The sequence below is a fragment of the Hyperoodon ampullatus genome (assembly GCF_949752795.1).
Source record: "Hyperoodon ampullatus genome assembly, chromosome: 10".
Lineage (NCBI taxonomy): Eukaryota > Metazoa > Chordata > Mammalia > Artiodactyla > Ziphiidae > Hyperoodon > Hyperoodon ampullatus.
The window spans coordinates 76,671,058-76,679,196 of record NC_136923.1 but is presented as its reverse complement, the minus strand read 5'-3'; positions in this window follow the sequence as shown (position 1 = coordinate 76,679,196).

Here is an 8,139-nt window from a genome sequence, read left to right as displayed (position 1 = left end):
TTCCATTAAGAGAGTAAAGAAAATGTTCAGAATATTTAAGCAAGGTAAACTTTAGTATTTTGTTAATTCAATATTTAATTTTTTAAAAATAAGAGTTTTGGAGGAAGTCCATTTTAGTTTCTATTTCTTGAGTTTATTATTCTTCTTGACATGAGGCAAAAAGAAAGAAAACATTATTCTTTCCTAGACACAGAATGTCACAAATCACCTGAACTAACCCTCTCATTGTATAAATTAGTTGGAAACTCAATGCTTTTGTTTCTGGTCTAGAGCTCTTGGTACTTTATGGAAGAGTACATATAATAATAGCAATGATTGTATTCAATACAAATAATAATGGACATTAACTTACTCTGTGCCAGGCACTCTGCCATGTTTTACATGGAGCTCCTTACTTAATCCTCACAACAGCTCAATGAATTTGCTACTATTGTCATTACCATTTTACAGCTGGAGAAATGGAGACACAGAGAAGTCAAGTAAGTACTCCCAATTTCACAACTTAGCAATACCTGTGGGATTTTTATATTCAACCACAAACCTAACTCACATTCAAATTAATTGATACATACTTAATTGATACATACATACATACCTCTAGGTTCTTTTTGTGACCTCTTTTTTTGGAGTGGGGCTTTGAAACAAAAAAAATGTTAGGTTTTGAAAGCTCTTTCTAACCATTGTGAGGATAAAATGAGAGTTGGGATGGGGACTAAGACAGGTGATAAATGGACTCCAGAACCAGTCAGTTAGCGACCAGTTATTTGGAGTGAGGTATAGCCTGAGTTTAATCATGACCTTTCCTAAATAGAGTCTATTGAGCAAGAATATAAAAAGGGAAAAACTTAATTCGTAAACCTTTATTGAGCTCTAAGCACATGTATTTATATTTTCTTCTGTTCTTCGGTAAAAACACACTGACTAAACACATGGTTTTGTGTTGGTCTAATGCCATTTTTATATGCATATTTCCTCATGTTTCACTTTAAATAATTGCATGATATTATTCCATCATCTTGATGTATCATGATTTGCTTAGTCATTTCCCTGTTGTTGAGGCTTTGGATTGTTCCCAGTTATAAAGAGCACGGCTATCCCATTTCCAGACCATTTTTAATTTGGGAGATATTTTTCTGATGTATATTCCCAAGAGTTTAATTACTATATCAAAGTGTACAATATATTATATCCTTTGTTATATATTTCTAGATTGCTTTCCAGAAAGACTACAGAATAAATTATGAGGCCAATAGCACTGAATTTTTAACACTTCGTTTTTCTGATTTATCCACCAAGAATGGTAGTTATTTTAACATTTTTTTGGCCACACCACCATCACGACCACTGCCCCCAATGTCACAACCACTACCGTCATCATCAACTTCATCAACACAAGCAAAAACAGAACCATTAATATCATCAGCTACCATCACCATCAATACCACAGCCAGCATCCTTATCCACCACCACCATCACCATCACCTTATCAACGACCACCATGGCACCAATGTCACGATCATCACAATCACCTTCATCAGTAAAACCACCACCACCATCACCATCATTCATTACCATCACCATCATCAAACCCACCAACACCAGCACCACCACCACCATCACCATGATCTGCTACCATCACCACCACCTTTAACATCACTAGTCCTCATCCACCACTACCACCATCACCTTCACCACCACCAGCACCATCACCATGATCAGCTATCATCAACATCATCAACACCACCACCACCAAAACCAGCACTACCAACCATTACTTTCACCAAGAGCATCAACACCAAGATTGTCATCAACACCACCATTACTATCATCTTCACTACCAACACCATCAACACCTTCCCCAGCACCAGCAGCAATACCACCATCACTATATTCCATCACTGCTGTTACTATTAATGGAAATATTCAATATGTGCCAAATACTGTAGTCATTGACGTTAATGACTTTGTCCCCACAGTAACCCTTGTAAGTATATAATAGCCTCCTGTTACTGATTAGAAAACTGATGTTGAGAGTTTAGGACCCTTGATCAAAGACACAGCTGAAAAGTGTCAAGGCCAGGATCCTTGTCTATATCTGACTACTCCACAGCCCATTCTCTGAACAGCCAATGACTCTGCTTCCTTTAAGCGATGTACCGTGGTGTTGCAAAGTTCTTTTGTTTGCATTTCTTTAGTTTCTATGGAGACTGAACATTTTTCCATGTGGTGATTTATTGTCTGCATTTCCTCGGGTGTAAACTCTCCATTTATTTCCTGTGACCTCATTTTGAATGAAAGCTGAATATTGATCTTAAATAATTAGATCAATTCTCCATTTTCTATGGTAAAGCTTTTCTTTTAACATTTATAACATAATATTCTCACTTATATTTAATCTTTTAAGCCCTTTTGCTTTTTTATATTCTAACTATTTTACGTTTAATTATGTATTAGGAATCAAAAGTATTTCTTTCTTAATTGGAAAGAATATGCTTATTTTCTTCTAGCTTTCTTTATATGTTCTTCATATTACTTTGACCAAAATGTATTATAGTATACTATATGAGGTGTGAATCTAATATATTCTCCTTACTGTGACTTGATTGCCTCATGTATTAAATAATAATTATTTCTTGCATTTGTATATTCTTTTGTTCATGTATTAATAAGTTCTTATAATAATTTTATTTACCGTTGAAATATCTATTCTACATAATATTTTTTCTTGCTTTTAACCCAATATCATATAGTTTTGGTAATTGTCACTTGTTTTAAAACCTAAACACTAAATCCTTTATCAATCCTTTTGGAAAAAACAATTTTGATATTTTTCCTGCTTGTTCTTCTGGAGGAATCTTAAAACCAGTGTTTCAAATTTTATAAAATCTAAAACATAAAATCAAAAAATACTGTGAAGACTTAAATTGTTATCATATGAATAGAATTTTGTTATCTTAAGGATACTTGGCTTTCCATCCATGAATAAGCTTTCATTTCTCATTTATTCATAGTATTCTTTTTCTCTTATAAGATTTTTTTCCTTTCAAAATAATTTTCTCATTTGGAGCTAAATTATTATCTGGGCATTTAATAGTATTTTATCACCACAGTACATAGATTTTATAGCATTATTAAGTTATTCATCACCTAAGTATCCAGAAACAACTAATTTTAGTGAATTTATCTGTTCCCAACTCATCAACTTTTGCTGTAACTGCAAAATCTAGGAAGATAAATGGTTCAGATGCTGTAACAAATTTCTGTTTCTTGAAAAACAACACTCAAATTAGTAAAAACAATGACATCTTCTTTAAAGCCAAAATAGTTCAGAAAGGCAAGGTGCCCAGATGAGCCATTCTGGGAGAGAGAGGGCAGTGGGGGTGGGGGGTGGGGGTGGGGAGAGATTCCTGGCACATGGATACTCACTAATGTAAATAGCTGAGCCCACTAAGGCTGAGTTTTTACAACACTGTGATGTGAAGTGGGATACTGATGCCACTAAACTTCCCTTTCTCCCAGTTCCCTCCTTTTCCATCATCTGGGGCTCCTATGTTCTGACTTTGGCAGAGAGTAACAGTCAAGACTGGGGTGTAAGCTGGAAAAATGGTTCCAGAGAAGGGCTTCTGAGAAATCAACCCACTCCACCCTTGTCTGCCCCCTTTCTCCCAAAGATGGAGCCCTGCCCCTGGGTCCTAATGAGACCCTGGGGGTATGGGGTCCCACCCGGGTGGACAATACTTCTCTTGACAGTCAAGGTCTTTAAGTTTGGAGACTAGATTTGCAGTCACAGCAAAAATAGATGAGTCCAACTTTCGTTCATTTATTCAACAAATATTATTGAGTCTCGCAAGCCACTAACTATGGACCTGGGCTTCGATTTTTTTTTTTTCATCGATAAAAGTGAAAGGGGGGAAATGAAGGCATTGGACCGGGTGAGCTCCTGGGTCCCCTTCACTTTAGAGTTAGTATGTCTGGTGTCACAGAATGGCTGCCCAAGGGGCTGGCCAGTGTGTTCTGCCAAATAAAAAGCTAGTCTTGGTAAGTGGGCCCTCTGAGTGCAGTAAGTCCCAGGCTCAGGCTGAGGCCCAGGTGTCAGCCTCTAATCCTGAGGTTCATTGTCACTGGCTTAATCTTCTCAATACAATTTCAGTATCTTCTACCGACTCAGCAATCTGCCTTTTGGTGAATCCCTGTCTGTAACCCAATACCAATCCTTGCTGTGATTCTCCAGTTATATGCTCCCCTGTGCTTTCAGCCACCCAGCAATGACCACATCCCTAGTACACACCCAAGATGGGCAAGCACCGTTCAGCAAACCGGGGGAGCCCTCTGACAGTTCTGCAGATGGTCCATCCACTTACTTATTTAGTCCTTGTGCTTTCATTAATTTCTTAGTGAGCACAACCCATGTGCCCACACCCTCAGGCCTTTCTGCCCAATATCACAACTGAAGTAATTTGTTCTTTCAAACTGGCCAAGGCATGTCATTCAGTTGATAAACTATGATCAAAAGCTTGTGCTTTTGGGCTTCCCTGGTGGCGCAGTGGTTGAGAGTCCGCCTGCCGATGCAGGGGACACGGGTTCGTGCCCCGGTCCGCGAGGATCCCACATGCCGCGGAGCGGCTGGGCCCGTGAGCCATGGCCGCTGAGCCTGGCGCGTCCAGAGCCTGTGCTCCACAACGGGAGAGGCCACAACAGTGAGAGGCCCGCGTACCGCAAAAAAAAAAAAAAGCTTGTGCTTTTGAATTTTGAACCAAACCGAGGTTTGGGTATTCATTTGCAAAAGAGCTTCTTAGCACTGTTCTGAGTAAAGGGTGGGAGGAATAATTAATAGTCAGTCGCCAACCAGAATCACAGGGATGTTCTTCTTATGGGAGGGAGGGTCCCTTGAATACTCATAAGGGAAGCAAAGGAGATAAAATACAGTACATGCAAAAATATTAAGATCTTCCTAATATAGACAAATATTGAAACATTATGTTGTACACCTGAAATTAAGATGACATAATGTCGTGTCAATTATATCTCAATAATTTTTTAGATGTTAACACCTGAGGTTAAATAAGAATTGTTAAACTAAGAATGGAAAAAACATTTTGGGGGGTATTTTTTTCCATGCTTCTTTTTCTGCAGGAATCTTAAAATCAGTTTTTCAGCTTTTATAGAATATACTATGGAGACTTTATGTTATTTTATTTTTAATTTTGGAGTAAGATGGTAGACAGAATTTGGAGGGCAGTGATTTCCAAGAAGAAACTTCCCATATTCTTTTCAAAACAAGCTATCATAACTCTTATACTGCAAAACACACAAGGTTTATAAACCTTGAACCCTTGGGAATCCTCTAATAAAATACTTGCTATTCTGCAATGCCACCAAATTCAGTCACCATCCGTTCATTTATTCAACAAGTGCTTCCTGAGCATGATTCTAGCACTGTGGGTGCTCTGTGGGGAAATAAAAAGAACTGTAAGACATTATTCTAAGCTCAAAAACACTGCAGTCTCGTTGGGGAGACAAGATTTACAGAGCGAAAGGGAAACTAATAATAGAACACAGTTTAGGATTAAACAATAAGGGTAAAAATAAATAAATCGCCAAATGCTAAATAAATGCCAAATGAAACAATACAAGTGACTCTGAGTTTCAAAAGGCAAAAATCACTGCAGGCTGACGGGATAGGAGACCCTTTCTGGAGAGGTGAGACTTGAGCATTTGAACACAAGGAGGACATAGACCAGGCTGTTTGAGTGGAGAGAGCTTATTAAGAGCCAAGTCTTGGGCTTCCCTGGTGGCGCAGTGGTTGAGAGTCCGCCTGCCGATGCAGGGGACGCGGGTTCGTGCCCCAGTCCGGGAAGATCCCACATGCCGCAGAGCAGCTGGGCCCGTGTGCCATGGCCGCTGGGCCTGCGCGTCCGGAGCCTGTGCTCCGCAACGGGAGAGGCCACAACAGTGAGAGGCCCGCATACCGAAAAAAAAAAAAAAAAAAAGCCAAGTCTGGTTGTGATGCAGCCACCGGGTCGGCTGGTGCCCCCATCAGACAAGTGGCCCTTAGAATGACTTGACTAATTGTGCAAACTGACCAGTTACATCAGCCCAAAGGCCCCAAGTGAGAGCCTGGGGTAGATGCAGAGAGTGCACAGGCTTGATGTAAGTCAATGCTAGTTTTTCAAACACAATTCTGAGAGATTCAATGTCCAGAAGCAAACAGACCCAGAGAACTGTAGAGATGGAGGCATTGTGAGGGGAGTTGAGGCCGGGTTATATCATTTAAAAGGAATTGAAGCACTGGGCAATTGCCAGGTCGTCATTAAGCAGCATGTTTGTTTAAATAACATATCCTAAACCAAATGACTGTACTTGTCACTTAGTCAAAGTGCCTTTTACTTGAAGGAAAATATTTTCTGTTCCATTAGCTTTTTTTGTTTTTTCTTCTTCTAATATTAGTCAATAAGTTGAAAATTCCTACTGTCTTTTGAGGAAAAGATCCCAGCACAATACAAAATAGGGAAAAGGAAGTGACTGGTAGTAGCCAAGAGATCTGAGTTCCTGACCTGGTTTTGCCATTGATACCCTTTGAAATTTGAGATCTGTCACTTAAACTTTCTCGATTTGCTTTAGCCCCACAAGATGATGACAACATGGACTGCCTTAATTACCTTACAGGGTTATTTGGGTTGGAAGTAAGGTAAAAATTTTTAATGTTTTGAGCACCTCCTTTTAACCAAGTACTTTCACATTCTTTATGTCGTTTAATGCTGAAGACAAGAGTCCATATTAAATATGATTAGCCCTACTCACGGATAAGGAGACTACAAATGGGAGAGGTTAAACGATTTGTGAAAGGCCATACAGCTATTGCAACCCCAGTTGTCCAAACCTTAGGAGTCACTCTTCCCTTTATTGTCCAAAGGACACAGTTTGAGCCGGCGCACTGCATGCCTGCTCTCTCCTCCATCAGCTGGGTGCTCCTTTTGCTCCGAGAAGGTCTGAGACAGAACGTTGAAAGAGTGTAGTCCTTGAGGTGGGAGTGTCAAGTTCACACTGAACTACCTGATGAAGCTACAGCAGAAAAAGGGGGTGTGTTCCTGGGATGTGACATGGAGGGCCCCCAGCATGGGCTGCGATGTGTTCACCGGCTCAGCCTGAAGCAACTGTGTTAGAATTATCCCCTGGGTCAGGGCTACCTGGAGGGGACATCTTGCCTTCCTTCTGTGGACCTAAAAAGACTCTCTTAAAAGCAGTTGGCTCAACTTTGGCTGCACTACATCAGCTGGGGAGCTTTAAAAAGGATCCCAGTGCCCAGACCACACCCCAGACCAAGGACATTAGAGTCTCTGGTGATGGAAGACGGGAATAAATATTTTGATAGGCCCCGAATGCAGCCAATTTTCAGAACCACTGACCTAGAGAACAAAGGAAGGCTCTCCCAAAGGGCAAATCTGAGCTTCCAGTATTTTACGATCCAGACCGTCCAGAAACAGGGAGAAGCTCTCTGGCACCATCTCCATTAGTAGCTTTGTTTGTTTGTTTCTGATATATTAGCAAGTGGAGAGTAGCAGTCCCAGGGCTCTACCCTTAGTCTTCTTACTCTAAGATGCCATTGTTGCCCTTAAAAACTAAGAGCCTCGGCTTCCCTGGTGGCGCAGTGGTTGAGAGTCCGCCTGCCGATGCAGGGGACACGGGTTCGTGCCCCGGTGCGGGAAGATCCCACATGCCGCAGAGCGGCTGGGCCCGTGAGCCATGGCCGCTGAGCCTGTGCTCCGCAACGGGAGAGGCTACAACAGTGAGAGGCCCGAGTACCACAAAAAAAAAAAACAAAAAAAACTAAGAGCCTCTTGAGTTAACATAGCATTTGATGGCCATCCACTGGGGTTATTGTCAAAGCTGGCTCTTCAGATGCCATTTAAGGATCAAATGTTGATTGTTTTTAAATTTTATTCCTATTAAATAGATAATTGGTGGTGATCAGCCGTTCTGGCTATCGTGATGGAAGTCAGGGCAGGGAGGACCATGCCGGAAAGATGCTCCCCAGATATAGATAAATCTACAGATAAATGCATCTATGGATAGAAATTTATTTGTTACAAAGTGATGCTAGTTTCCCACCCTTTGGCATTTCTTCTCTCTTCTCTATAC